This window comes from Artemia sp. Qi Xiang Cuo, chromosome 9, assembly GCF_049724085.1.
Source record: "Artemia sp. Qi Xiang Cuo chromosome 9, ASM4972408v1, whole genome shotgun sequence".
NCBI lineage: Eukaryota > Metazoa > Arthropoda > Branchiopoda > Anostraca > Artemiidae > Artemia > Artemia sp. Qi Xiang Cuo.
The window spans coordinates 30,706,185-30,722,428 of record NC_142802.1 but is presented as its reverse complement, the minus strand read 5'-3'; positions in this window follow the sequence as shown (position 1 = coordinate 30,722,428).

Sequence of the window (16,244 nt, the reverse complement as noted above, 5' to 3'; positions counted from 1 at the left end):
GAAATCCTAAGATCTTCAGACAGAAAATAGATGATATTCTTCGACTGATCGTGGTTGAACAGTTTAGGCTCTATAAAAAATGACCAACTACGCATACGTCTAAAAGAACTCGACCAGCCACCCTTGGAGGAAGTATGCAGACTAGCAGATGAGTTCTTTCTCTCCAGAAGAGACAAAAAACTAGATTCGAAGAATTTGCCACGGAAAGAAAACAGATCTCGAGAAACTCAAAATCACAAAGAGAAGTCTAAGACAGAGAAGAAAGATGCACAGGATACAGCCGCTTGCACCTCCCCGTTACAGAAGAATTTTCAAAGCTGTTATAACTGCAGGAAAAAAGGACATATGGCCAACGACTGTCGACATCGAAAGAAACGAACTTTTCTAGCTTGAAATCCAGGCCCATTGGAAGATCCAAGGGAACGTTTCTATTTCGAAGGCAAAATTGAAGGGCAGCCAGCAACTGCCCTGGTCGACAGTGGCGTCACCCTGTACATCATGCACAAGAATTATATGCCGAAAGATAGCTTCCCTTCAAAGAATACAGAAGTTTGCTGCGTCCATGAGGACTGCAAATCGTATCCTGCTAAGGAAGTTCACATCCAGATAGGAAGGAAAGGGGATAGTTTCAGTGGCTGCGTACCCGTTGCTGTCTCAAGTGAATTACCTGTAGACTGGATTTTAGGGACATCATTTCCCCGTTTCAATGAACTTTGCAGTCAGAACTTTGGAAAGAAAAAGCCTAATATTAGAATTCTTGCCAGCACAAGTAAAAAGAATACTCACCTGAAGAGCTTGAACAGGATGAATCCGTACCAAGGATGATTGACTCTCCTCCTATGCCGACCATTCCTGATTCACCTGTTCCAAAGAATGGGGGAACGGATCTTCCAGAAAAGGATATTTAGACAATAGAGGTGGATCCTTGAAACACTGGGAGGCCAGACAGACGGAAAAAGAGTCGAAAGGAAAAGCACATAGAGCATAATTTGTATAAGCCTCTTTCGTTGGGTGCAGCTCAGGATGATTTGTACAAGTCCAGATCATCTGTCTGGGGATGAACTCAAATGACTACAGGAGGCTGGCAAAATCTTGGTAAGTTGTTTGAAGCAAGCCCCGCTACGTGAGAGCTATGAAATTCTTGATCGTGTACTGTAAAGGAAGAGGACTTCGTCGGTGGGCGAGGGGGTATTGTAACTTGTTATGCCACAGTCTTGCAGATCCTTCAGATTAATACAGGTGAGTCACGACCTCTGAGGCACAGGCCATATTGCATCCCGCAAAGACGATGGTGACCATTGAGCAGGAAGTCAATCGCATGCTCGACTTGGGCATCATCAAACCATCTTCTAGTCTATAGTGCTTTTCAGTCTTCATAGTCAAAAAATCGGACGGATCGGAACGTTTCTGTCTTGATTTTCGTTGGCTTAACAACATATCTCATTTTGATGCGTATCTTTTACCTCGTACAGACGAGCTCCTGAAAATGGTTGGCAGCAAGAAAATATTTAGTGTCCTAGACTTGGTTAGCGAGTACTGGCAGATAGAACTGGAAAAAGGTATCCGGGGAAAGACGGCATTCCAGACGTCTTCCGGACTCTATCAGTTTTTGGTCATGCCGTTCGGCTTGCATGGTGCTACCTCGACCTTCCAGTTTCTTATGGATGAAGTTTTAGTGCCATGTGAGGCATTCACTCGTGCCTATTTCGATGATATTGTCATCTTTAGTGACTCTTGGGAGGAGTACCTAGTACTTGTTAAAAGAACGCTAGAGAGCATACAAGAAGCAGGGTTGAGGATCCGCCCTAGAAAGAATAAAAGGGCTCAGAAAGAGGTTCGTTACCTGAATCACCGCATTGGAAATGGAGACATTGCCCCATTGGAAAGCAAGGTCCAGGCCGTTCCCCTACCTGTGTCCAAGAAGGAAATTCGGTCTTTTATTGGGATGGCAGCATATTATCAACGTTTTACCAAGAATTTTGCTGAAATTGCTGAGCCATTCCCTTCATTTTTGAAGAAAGGTTCTCCATACAAGTTGGGGCTGAAAGAGATACAGGTTGGTGCATTTGAGAACCTGAAACGAGCACTCATCGAAGCCCCTATTTTGGGGACACTAGATTTTAGTAAGGATTTAATTTTACAGACAGATGCCTCTGACATAGGCGTTGAAGCGGTCGTCACCCAAAGAGATGGTGAAGAGCACACAATTGCATTCCGTAGTAGGAAACTGGTCTCGGGTGAAAAATGTTACTCGACCGTGAAAAAGAAGCTCTTGCTTTCAAATGGGGAATTGAAAGCTTCGAGTACTACGTGAAGGGACGCAATTCTTCGTAGAAACGGACCACAACCCTCTTAGGTGGCTTAATGTTGCTCGAAGTTGCAACGTTCGTTTGACTCACTGTTCATTAGCTGAGCAAGAATTTTAGTTTACCGTTAATAGCCGACCGGAATCCATGAACGCAAATGCTGATGCGCTTTCAAGGCTATTCTAAGTGATATTGTAGTGATAGTTGTTAAGGATGTCTCTGCCATATTCTTGTGGAAGGGAGGGGTGTCACGAATTGACTTTATAATGATACGTGTAGTTACTCCTTTTTGATGTGAAGCCTTTTATATATGTGTTATTGCGTCATCGAATGTCGAGGTAACTGAACTGAGCTAAAATGCTCTTTGGTGTGACTTTATTCGTTACGATTTGTCTATTTAAGAATAAAGAAGGGATTTTTCGTATTTGGATAGTTTATTGGAATAGAGAAAAATTAGTCGGCAACAGCGATCGTATAAACTTCGGAGGGAGCTTATTGGATTGGTAATCAGAAGTGCTAGTACCCTTTTTAAGATTCAAAGTGATCAGAGGGTGGATACTCCCCTCCACACCGTATATTTTCCCGAAAGGAATGATAAAAAGTTTGAGATGGGCATTTGTTGTCAAATAAACTTCGAAAACAGCTCATTCGATTGGAAATTGAAAGACACAGTGCCCTTTTTAATAGTAGAAAATGATTGGAGGGCAACTAACCCCCCTCTCACGCCCACCATTTCCCAAAACACATCTAATCAAAATTTTAAGATAGCCATATTGTTCAACGTAATTTAATGGTCTGGAAATTGAAAGGTCTGGAAAATGTTTTTGAGGATGACAACCCCCCACATCCCCAGGGGCAAGGGTTGTAAGTTTGCCCTGGGGGACTTATAAGGTGTATACAGAAAGGGTGATCATATAAACTTAAGAGGGGGCACATTGGATTGGTGATCAGAAGTTCTATTGCTCTTTTAAGATTCAGAGTGATCGGAGGGTGGATACCCCCCCTCCCCGCCACACCTCGTATTTTCCCGAAATGTATCTGATTTCGATTTTGGGATGGACATTTGTTGTCGTAGAAACTTCTAATACAGATTACTCCATTGGCAATTGAAAGGACAAGTGCCCTTTTTGATATTTGAAAGTGACCGGAAGGCAACTAGCCCCCCTCTCCCGCCCACCATTTCCCCAAATATATTCAATAAAAATTTTGAGATATCCATTTTGTTCAACTTAATGGAAAGTTCCCGGAATTATGTCTTTGATGATGGCAGCCCCTCCCCCAGAGCCCTCAGGGCAAGAGAAAATATGAAAATATGAGATAGAAAATATGAGATAGCCATTTGTTGTCGTAAAAACTTTGAAAACAGCTCATTCGACTGGAAATTGAAAGGGCTAGTGCTCTTTTTAATACTCGAAAGTGATTGGAGGGCAACTAACCCTCTCCCACGCCCATCATTTCCCCAAACGCATCGAATCAAAATTTTGAGATAGCCATTTTGTTCAACGTAGTTGAAAGTTTTGGTCTTTTGCCAGCGTTGGTCTTTGGTCTTTGCCAGCGTTGTCGTAAAAACTTCAAAAAGGACTCATTCAATAGGGAATTGAGAGGGATATATATATATATATATATATATATATATATATATATATATATATATATATATATATATATATATATATATATATATATATATATATATATATATATATATATATATATATATATATATATATATATATATATATATATATATATATATATATATATATATATATATATATATATATATATATATATATATACATATATATATATATATATATATATATACCGTTATTCTTGCAGTTTGTATGCCTACTAATTACAGAAACGAACAATCTAACGAACGTTTTGCTAAAGCATGTGCAAGTGTCTCAAAAACTTCTCATGAAATACGAGCGTCTGGTAAAGCCATTTTGCTTCGTGGCGATTTTAACACTGACCTTACTATTCCTAGTTTACCGTGGTCCCAGATCTTACTATCATCACTTCCGAAAGATCTAACTGTGGCAACAAATGGCAGAAATTATACTTATGTTCATAATTCAGGCAGCGTGGCAAATTTGGACTTTATAATTTCAGATCTTAAATCGTTCAAAAAGTCTCTTGTGAAAGTATGAGATGAAATTTTTATTAGTGATCATTCTTATCTTGAAATATTTGTTGTTTTGAATGTTTTTGTCATATGCGTTGTAATCCGAAATGGTTTCAGAAGCAGCTGTGGGATAGGATAGACGTAAACTTATATCAATGCGTATTAGATGATATTCTCAGTAGAATTAGAATTCCTTTTCACCTCCTGTCACAGTCTCAAAAATCCGTAAAAATACAAAAAAAAAGGGATGGTCTGTTATACCTGGGTTGGGCGAAGCAAAAGAGAAACATCAGCTATGGTATCATATTTGGGATCAATGTGACCGACCGAGAAAGGGCCCCTTTTTCCAGATAGTTAAATCAACAAAAAAGAAATATATAAAGTTAGTGGCGACATGGAAGAAACAACAAGTAAAAGATGTATAAACCAAAATTAGGAATAATCCAAAGTTACTTTATAATGAAGTTAATAGGTTAACGCAATCACCAGCTGATATATCAGACCAAATCCCGCTGGATCAATGGTATGGACACTTTGTTTTAGTATTTTCGTCCAACCCACCATCAACTGAATTGAGTTATCGTGAATTACAATTATCGTGTTACATAAGCATTTTTCTCAGTTGAACCCATACAAAAACCAAGTTTTTCTTCTCCATCTTTGTTTTGATTAAAATTGGATCACTAAAATGTGGGAAAGCCCCAGGTCCAGATGGTTTGTTATCAGAGCACCTTTAGTGTGGTACTACAACACTACTAGAACATCTTACGTTATTATATCAAGTAATAGTAATCCAGCATTATGTCCCTTCTTTGATGGGAGAAGCTAAAGTAGTTGGTATACGCAAGAAGGACAAGGATCCTTCACATTGTTCATCATATAGAACTATAACACTTTGGTCTGTTATTAGTTGATTATTTGGAAATATTTTACTCCCATATTTATCAACAAAATGTGATGTGGGGGATCATCAGTTGGTTTTTCGAAGTGGTGTAGGGGTTCAAAATGCACACGCAATACTCCTAGAAATATTGGAGCACCATCATAACTTTAAAAAATAACTATTTGTGTGCTGAGTTGATATTTCAAATGCGTTTGATAGTATGTTGCATAGCTACACTTTTTTTTATCATTATTGGGTAGTGGAGTGAACCCATTTATAAGTCAGTGTTTGATAGGATGGTACGGTAATTCCTCTGTGTGAAATTTTTTGGGATGGCGCCTTTCAGACCGAATTTGTTTGCGTCTTGGAGTAAAACAAGGGTCAGTTCTTAGCCCGTCATATTTAATAACGCAATTGGAACAGCCACACGGTACCTACCCCCATATGTGATTGACAGTATCGACACTAGCCATTTGTCGTATGCTGACGGTGTTTTGATAATTCAATATCAGTACAGAATGCAATTAATATATTACATTCACATCTACGGGAGATAGGATTAGAGATTGAACCTACTAAAACAGAATTCCTAGTCGCAAATAATAAAAGTGATTTTCGGCATCATTAAATTAGGGTGGGATCACATAATATCTTTCATAATGATTCCATTAAAAACCTTGGCTTGCCTTTTGGCCCGACAATTTAATCTACGCGGGAGTTGCTGTTATCGTCAGTACTGGGAAAACTTAGGAAAACTTATGGCCTGCTAGTCCGGGTGAAAGGTCGTTTTGATAAACACAGACTTGTTATAATTTATAATTCAATGTTTGCACCTCATCTGTTTTTCATTGTTTTCGTGTTTTGTAAATATTTTCTTGGAGTTCCACTATGGTTCAAAAATAGGTATATTATACGAAATTTGGAATATTTGATATTACTGTTAAAATGGATCAACAATAGGATAGATTTCTTAGACGATCTAGAGAAAATAGACTAAATTTTCCCCTTAATTGTCTCGTTTAATGGAAAAATAGTTTTGTCGCCATTGCTTTGATAAAACAGCTATTTATGCGTTATGTATTATGAGGGTTTATGCGTTACGTTTTATGAGTATTCTTAGTGTTATGCACTAATGAACTATCATCAGTTATTTATTATATATTAATGAGTTTTTGAGTATTATGAGCTACTTATTGTCGTCTTTTTCGTTAAAAGTGTAATTTTGTATTTTTCAGTTTTCTTTTCATTTATTTCCTATACTCCTCTATATACATCCATGTATGTATAGAGGGCATAAATAAATTATTATTATTACTATTATTATTATATATATATGTGAGAGAGAGAGAGAGAGAGAGAGATAGATAGATAGATAGATAGATAGATATATATATATAGATATATATATATATATATATATATATATATATATATATATATATATATATATATATATATATATATATATATATATATATATATATATATATATATATATATATATATATATATATATATATATATATATATATATATATATATATATATATATATATATATATATATATATATATATATATATATATATATATATATATATATATATATATATATATATATATATATATATATATATATATATATATATATATATATATATATATATATATATATATATATATATATATATATATATATATATATATATATATATATATATATATATATATATATATATATATATATATATATATATATATATATATATATATATATATATATATATATATATATATATATATATATATATATATATATATATATATATATATATATACTATTCCCGAAATAAATAATAAGTAAGCTATTGAAAAATAATTTAGGTTGATATGAGGATTCAGAAAAGAGTGTTCGAGACAAAAGTAGCTTCTAGTCTACATTGGGGGTGGGGATATACAACACACACGACAAGGTTGCGTTTTTAACTGACAATAACAACCATAATAAATTTTCGGACTCACTTTCTGGCTTACTACATAAATTTGATACACCTTTCCTTACAAGTGCCAGAACTCCTCCATAATATCTACAGTTTGCCGAAACTCTTCTCCTAAACTTAAAAACCTGAAAATTTTCGTATGACAAAAAATAATCAAGAGATTTCCTCGTCTCAACAAGGCAAACATCATCCCATTTTTCGCAACCTGCTAATGTACTCGACTCTAACAGATTTTCAAACTTTTCCCTGCTATAGCCTTCAATGTTACCCGCAATTTTCGCCTTAACGCCCTTAACTTTAATAGCAGTAGCACCGACAGTAATAGGAGTAGCAGCAGAAGTAGTAGTAGCAGTATAATTAATAGTAGTAGCCTTAGCTTTAGGTGGCACGGGGGGGGGGCCAGTTGCCCCCCCCGCCAATAATATGGAGAGAACAAATATCATACATGCCCTTTGACTATCCAGATATGTACCCTTCTTGTCCCCCCCCAATAAAAATTCTGGAGATTCGCTCCTGGGTAGTAATAACAGTAGGTAGTAGTAGTACTAGTACGAGTAGAAACAGTAGCATTCTGATATAGATATTTTCTTTTGGTTAGTTTAACATCCCCCCAAACAAGCCCTATAAGTTTCAATTTCACACACATAACTGTTTCTAAGATATTGCTGATATGCCCTTTTGACAACCTGCAAATACATGGTGTATTGTGATTCAGTTCACCCCTCCGAAGAAAAAACTGAAAATTTCACCTTCATACCTTTAGGCATAGTTGTAACAGTAGTAGTGTTACTATTAGTAGTCCTAGTCAGGGGCGTCCCGAGGGCAAATTTTCACCGAAGGCAAAAATTTCGGCAGAAATTTTGCAAAATTCGCCGAAATTTAGCAAAATTCTTGAATTCTGCAGAAAAATCGGCATAAATCAGGTAGCGATTCGGTAAAATATACGAAGACCGCCTCCGAATAAAACAAGCCTCGGGACGCCCCTGGTCCTAGTAGTAGTATTAATAGTAATAGCGCTTGTACTAGTAGCAGCAGAAGTATTAAAGTATTGCCTTTGAGTCGGCTGAACATCCTTCTCATCGAGTCCTGGAAATTTAAACTTGATACAAATTAGCCCTTGATATGACATTGCCGATATGTCCTTTTGATAGCCTGTATATTCATGTACTTCTTGAAATTTTCGCCTTAATGCTCTTAGCCTTACAAGTAGTAACAACAGAAATAGTAGTTGGACTAATAGTAACAGTAGTAGCAGAACTAGAAAATGTAGCAGTGGTGGCACTACTACTAAAAGCGTGCAGATATCGCCTTTTGATCAATTGATCTTCCCCTTTAAGAAATCTCTGAAAGTTCCAACTTAATACCCAAATCAATTATTGAAATATACTCTTTAGACCACCTGAATGCACAGAGTGCCTTTTGATTTAGTTCAAATTTGCCTTCAATATTCTCTCAAATTTTCACTTTTATAGACTAAGCTCTAATAGTACTAGTATAAGAGTAGTTGGAGTGGTAGTGGGAGAAGTAGTAGCAGCATTAGTGTTGCATTAGTAGTAGCGGTAATAATAGTAGCAGCAGTATTAATGACAGTTGTGGCATGTACACGTTGTATTTTGTCAGTTGAACATCCCCTCATGATGTCCCGGATGTTTCACCTTGATACGGTAAGTCGTTCATATTGAACAATGATTGAAAATATTCAAGAGAAAAAGACTACTGAACAATACAAAATTAATGAACGATGCTCTATATCCTTTTTAAAGAGGAATTTAGGGACTTCTCACAAATTCCCAACGATTACATAGTGGTAATCGCTCTCACAATTAGCAAGTGGTGAAAAAAGTGGTATTCAAACGTCACAGGCAACCGTCAAACTCGTAGTTCGTTCACCGTTCAATACTGAATGGAGCAACGCATTTATTCTGACCTGTTCTAAAGGGAGACTTATTTAAACAAAAAATTTAAAAGAGGCGTGATAGCAGATAAGTTGCTGGCTCCAACTACAACTTAACAAAGAGTCCGTTACAAATCGTTGAAAAGCTGCGCCATTTATTAAACATCACATGAAGTAAGGAACACGCATGCATTCCTTTTTCTAACGAGTGATTATTTATTTTTGGCATACTACTGTTATCAAATATAATTTTAGAATATGTGAGCAAGCTCATTGTATTTCAGTCCTCCCCTCCCGATTTTTTGCTTGACCCAAAAAAATGTACCAATAATGCATTTAAACTAACTTTTGATACGTTTTATAAAGATAATTATTGCACTCCCACCCCCCTCCGAATAAACTTCTGGATATGCTCTTGCTTTCGGGTATTTGCACAACTTGGATTCCTTTTCTAAATTTTAGTCCAACGAACTGGGTTAAACTCTAAGCAGATTAGAGAACGTAGATGTTGTAGAACTAGTTATTCTTTTAATTATCAAACAGTTCGCGGTAACGAACTGTATGTAAGAAGCGATGCGGTTCAAGAGTAGCCGAAACTCCAAAAAGACGGAATATTCATAACAATAAATATATCGAAAAAATTGGCTTATTATGGTGATTCCAAATATATAAGATGCATTAAGTAATGTTACCCATCAAAAGGTACGAGCCTGAGAAAATTTTTCCTGATTTTCAAAAAAGTGGAGAAACATCCTAAAAGTCATTGAATCTTAATGAAGATCAAACCATCAGATTCAGCGTCTCCAAGAACTATGTTGTAAAAGTTTCAAGCTCCCATCTGCAAAAATGTGGAATTTTGTAATTTTTTTTTTTTTTTTTGCTAGAAGAGAGGTTACGGAACCGTGTTTTTTTGTTGTTTTTTTTCCAGGGGTGATCGCATCCAACCAATAGGCCTACTTATTCGAACGGAATTTAAAAGTTCTAGTGCCCTTTTCAAGTGACCAAAAAGATTGGAGGGCAACTAACCCCCTCCCGTCCTCTTTTTTCCTCTAAGTCTTCCGATCAAAATTTTTAGATAGCCATTTTGTTCAGTATAGTTGAAAAGTCCTGTAACTATGCCTTTGAGGATAACTTGACTCCCCACAGCTCCTGGGGAAACGTCTCTAAGTCTCCTGAGGAAACGTATAGTATTTGTTATTGGGAAGTATACAGACCTTTTGTGAGAGGGAGGGGGGTGAATTTTGCGCTGGGGGGATTTTCCAAGGGGAGAATTTTCTGTTGGAAGGGAAGTTTCCGGGGGGAGGGATGAACTTTCCAGGGGAAATGTTACGCTAGGAAAATTGGGGAATTTACGGGACGACTTTTCCACGGAGGAGGGGATTTCCGGCATAATCTTAAAAACAATCGGAAATTAATATCTTTTTCAAATGAAAGTGCGCTAAGAAGTTTTTCATCTGGGGTAGTCCACAAGAACTTTTCTGGAGATAATTTTCAATTAGAATGGTATTGTCTGGGGGAATTTTGCTGGTGGGAAGGGGTACTTTACGTGGGATGAACTTTCCATGGAGGGATTTTCTTTGGGGGTAGGGAATGTTTCATGGAGGGAGAACCGGATTTCCCGATATTATTTAAAAAGGATCAGAAATTAAATTTAAAGAAACAAGTTTTTCAACTGAAAGTAAAGAGCAACATGAAAACAAAAAACGAAAATAAATTATTACATATATGAGGTGGTTGCCCTCTCCTAAATACATTGCTCTTTACGCTAAAGTATGACTTTTAGCCCCAATTCTGCAAGAACGACTCCTGATACACAAGGACCGTTTAAATAAAATAATAAGCTTTTCAAAAAGTTCTAAAAAAAAATTTTAGCGCAAAAAGCGAGGTATTGAGGGGGGGGGCAACTCCTTCATATACATAATAATTTCTTTTCGTTTTATGTTTTTATGTTGCTCGTTAGTTTCAGTTGAAAAAAAAAACTGTTTTTTCAATTTAATTTATGAGCAAAGAAATCAGAGCCGTAAACAGTTCTGTTTCTTTTTTAAGTGGAATTTGGCGCAAAAAGGCAAATGTTTCCAACTTTAGCTGGCAGAGAACTCCCTTGCTCCTAACAAGGTCCTAAGTAAAATAGCTGTTTTACAAAAAATTTAAAAGTTCCTGGAAAATTTCAGAATTCAAACCAGGTTATCCCTCCCCCTTGGAAATAAACGGGAAAGCACCAAACAGGATACGAGATTATGGAACAAAAATTGTATTGGGACCAGTGATTTTTTTTTTCGTCGGTTCACGAATGTTCACTAAGCATTTTCTTTTTAAGAAACAATTAGATGTAATTGGTACCTACCTAATACTCATATTGAAAGATCAAATTATCCTATATTCATTAATTGGACACAATCGGTGACTAAGCAGGTATATAAGAGCTGTGGATGTCGTATATAAGACTAATACAAACTTGTAAAGTAAAGTGAATGGGTGGTCAAAAGGTTTTATTCAATTTTCGTTAAAAACAGTTTCAACGAAAAAGCTATTTCATCAAACACAGTAAAACAAGAGAAAAACTTTATTTGTTTTGTATTCAACTTTGTTCAAGACGAAACACTCAGAAAATTTTGATAAGAGATATGCATAAACAACACAGATTTTACAAATGAAGATCACTTTTTATGAGAAACAAAAATCATTTTTTTTGTTTACAAGAATAGTTGAAAGCGATAAACATAAAACTAAAAATCGAAACTATAAAACCATTCGAGAATCTGACTTGCTTTTATGTTTCTCCCCTTTTCCCCATATACGCTCAACTAAAGCTAATAATGAAACAGGCAAAGTTGAATACAAAATTATAGGCCCTGAGAATAAATACTTCAAATTTTACACTTTAAAAATCCAAAACGTACTTCTACAGCTCATAAGTCACAAGCGTCAAGGTAAATATGAGTTAATATCACCAAACAAAATAGCTAATAATCTTATTGAACTATAAATAATAGAAGGTTGTATGGAAAGATTAGTACTACCATTTTCCTGTCAATAAGACAATCTTGACCCAATATGCCAAAATTTTACTAAAATAGCCACTGGAAAATTAAAGCTCAGCTTTAAGTTATGCTAATTAGTCTTTAAAATCCAAACTGACAATAGGTGATTTAACAGAGGACACGACTCATGCAGAAGACCTCTGCGGAACTGATACAGGGGACACTTATGTAGAGTGCTCTTATCTCAAAACATGCACTTATGCGGAGGAGGGAAGGCAGAAGAATCAGGAAACTACAGCTCTTCTCCGCCAAATCCCCCAATTTTTACTACTTTTTCTGAACGTTTTTTGCAACATTCCTAGAAAACACCTGTTTTCTTTCACAACAATTTTAAAAATTTGGCAGGCCCCCTCGAGACAAATTCTTACGTACACCTGTCTCAAAAGTCATTTGCAGGCTTGGCTCACTTTAACAGTCATCTAAGAAAAGTGTAGTGTTCACACCATAGTGATAGAATATTCGAGAGCCGGATAACATCTGTAATAGAGGCATGGGCGTTTTGCAGTAACCGTTGGTTACTATACTTAGCTAAAACCTACCATGGTCATAGAACATGGTAAGTCATAGTAGGTTGTGTTGTTCTCATACAAAAAAAAAGCTGTAGAAATACTTAAGGCAATCAATATTTAGATCAAAAACGAAATTAAAGGCTCGACGACGCATTTTCTCAATTACAAAGTATAGATGTTTATTTTAATGCCTAGCACTATTTGACCCATCTCTGAGGCAAATGTCCCTTATTGTAAAAGCCTGAATTGGTGCAGTTAGAGGGTGAGAAAAGGCTACGATAAACGGATTTATTACAATGCTTTTAATTGACTCACTCAATTTACTGAAAAAAAAACTGGGTAATATTTTATTCTTAACACAAAATTAAACAGCTGTATATTCGAGAAACACTTCTGAGATCTTTTCAAAATCGCCGTCAAAATTTAAAATAAACAAATAAAATTTTGTTTATTTTTCAAATTTAAAGTTTCAATGGAAGGGTTGAAACGAATTTATAATTAGTTCTGCATTTTCGGTTCGTCATTTTTGTGTAAGCCATTTCTCGTCAGAAAAAGACGCAACTATGTGAACCAAATGTAAGTATGTAGCACGTGACGAAAATTGTAATATTTATTTTCCTAATAGTATTTAGAGTCACTAATAAGCATATCAAAAAATCTATTAAAAAATGGCACATATTATATTTGAAAATTTTCATTCATTCTATCGCGCATTTTTTTTCCTCCTAAGCAAAGACAGCTGGAATACAAATTATGTCTAAAAAGTATCTTCAAGCAACTGTTAATAAAAAAAAAAAAAAAAAAAAAAAAAAAAAAAAAAAAAAAAAAGGCATTCAGCTATTAGCTACTACAAAAATTTCAAAAAGCAAAAGGAAAGATTAAGTAGATATTTCTAACAAGTAACAACCAAACCATGGTTCCCCAACTCGTTTGTGAAATTATCGATGTGAAGCTGTACGGGAAGATGAAAAGGAAAACGTACAAAAAACAAACTAATAATACACAACTGGAAAAAAAAAATTATTTCCTTTAAAAGGTGTGTGCTAATGTTCTGAACTTTAAAATGATTTACCTTTTAAAACACTGAAAAGGCTGCAACACCCTTACCCCCTCTCCGTACTATTACTTGGCTAGCATCAACATATTTAAGCATCAACATATTTTTCAAACGCACAACATCGTCAACCTTGCAAAAACTAAATACCCCTTAAAACAGGTATAGGTCCTTACAAAACCACTCAAAATGCCAAAAGTTTTGAGTAGTGAATACTAAGTCTATCCATGGTTCTCCAATAGATAGCAAAGACGCAGGGAAAACTTGGTCTTAGACATTTTCTGTTCATGGTATTAAAACTGCTTGATCGAAAACCAAAGGGCGAATCCGCAACGTTTCTAAAACTGGGTATGGCGCTTCTGAGAGTTTTTGAGTGAATATTTAAACGAAAAGAATCGATAGGGAAGAGGTAGTGAAGACTATTAGGACAAAAACCCTCAGATACCATTATCTCGAACTTAGCATACCTTATTTCATGTAATGGATCCCAAATGAAGTCACATCATTAAGGTGTATCCTAACATGGTGTATCTAACATCAGGTGTATCTAACATGTCAAGTGGTTTTGTATTTTCAATTAGTCAAGCGTTAATTCCACCAATTCAGAAGTTTGATGCTTACAGTCATCAACATGGGGTGAGTGCAGGACTGCACAATTCTCAATAGCTTACCACTCTTATGCTTTTACTCCCTACTCGCATTCTCCAGTCCTGACTTAATCTACGGTACTATAGAGCTAGACTACATAAGAATATTTAATAGTATTGTCAATTGTTTAAATACGGCTGGTATATGTGTTCGATTTATGTTAAGGCAGTTAAATATTAGAAAATAAAATAATTGTTCGACACGTTTTTTTTTACAGATTTAAGGTGGCTCAACGCATAATTGTTAGCGACACGACACATAAACAGTCCTTCTCATGGGGTGCTAGTGGTAATTTTTATATTTGAAATAGAAACTACCCAAAAATATTACTTAGGGAAAAGGAAGTAAATTTCATCTTAAGCGTCTTTTTTTCCTTAATATATATTAAACATTTGAGGGTCGAATAGTCTTTATGTTTTAAAGAAAAAATCAAGCAGCTTCTAAAAATCCTTTCAAACAAGACCCACTTCATTTTTCTTTCTTTCTTTTTTCAAATACGAGCATTTAATCTTGTATAGAGGTTGGCATATGGAATTAAAAAATTTACTTCCACTGTCCCCTCAACAGCATGGCGAGGGCTGATATCCCATAGGTCTAACCAACATCTTTATAAGTGTTTCGCTGTCTTTTAAAAATCTGAAACACACTACATGCTCTAAATAGTGTAAGAAAAGAGAACCAATCAAGAATTTTTCTTTTTAAGTCTGGTCTTTAACACTTTTTGTTTTTTTACATGACCATGGTTGACAAAGATACCAAAATAGTAAACCAGCAAAGGGTATAGATCCATTTAAAAATCTCTACAAGCAAGGATGGCCACAGGAGAGAGCTTCACACTCTCCTCCTTCAAGACCAAAGACATACAATAACTCTGAAATGTTGCAAGAATAAAAAACAAATAATACTTCTTTTAATAAAATAAAAATTCTTCCACAATTCTACTCTAAAAACACTCTTGATGCTTGACCCGCCACCCCCTCGATTGCTGAAAATTCCTTGGGTACCATTTACTAAGTTTACCTTCCGCTGCTAAACTTAAAAAAACGTAATGCCTGCAATAAGATTATAACCAAACATAAAACATAAAAATAGCAAGGATTACTGGCTTACCGACATTAACAAGACATACCAAATCTAACCAATTCCTAAAAGAATGTATTTCATCAACTTTAAAGTGAGATTCCTTAGACTTCTTGGCCTTAAAAAAAAACAAAACTCGCGCAAAAAAATTAATTTCCACTGATTCATGAAAGAAAATAGGGGTAGGAAGCCAATCAAAAAGCGCAAGAAAACGGCGCACTATATGAAAAAAAATGGCAAACAGCTTCATATTTCAAGAGTCAGTGCGATCCTGAAGCCCCTCTCCCCCGAAAACGTGTGTATTCTTGAGTAAATCGTTTTTTGCTTAGTGGGTACAGACAAAAAGCATAAAAACCATAAAATACTTCCCAATGCAGATATTTATAGATGGGCGTTATTATTATGAGTTTTACCCTGCTCTTACTAGAAAGAAAATATTATGGCATCCATAGTAATGCATAATATAGGACTAAGATTAAAATACAATCTAACTATGTTAGTAAAATATAAGTGGAACCCTTTTATAGTAGAATAAAAGGAAAATTTTCAAGACAATATTTTCAAGTATGGCTAAGCCTCGTTATGCTCGGTTGTACTATAATTAGCCACGTCATGCAACCAAAACTTACTCAAGAAGTGACTAGATCTGTAGAATAATGAAAAAAAAAAAAAAAAAAAAAAAAAAAAAAAAAACACGCA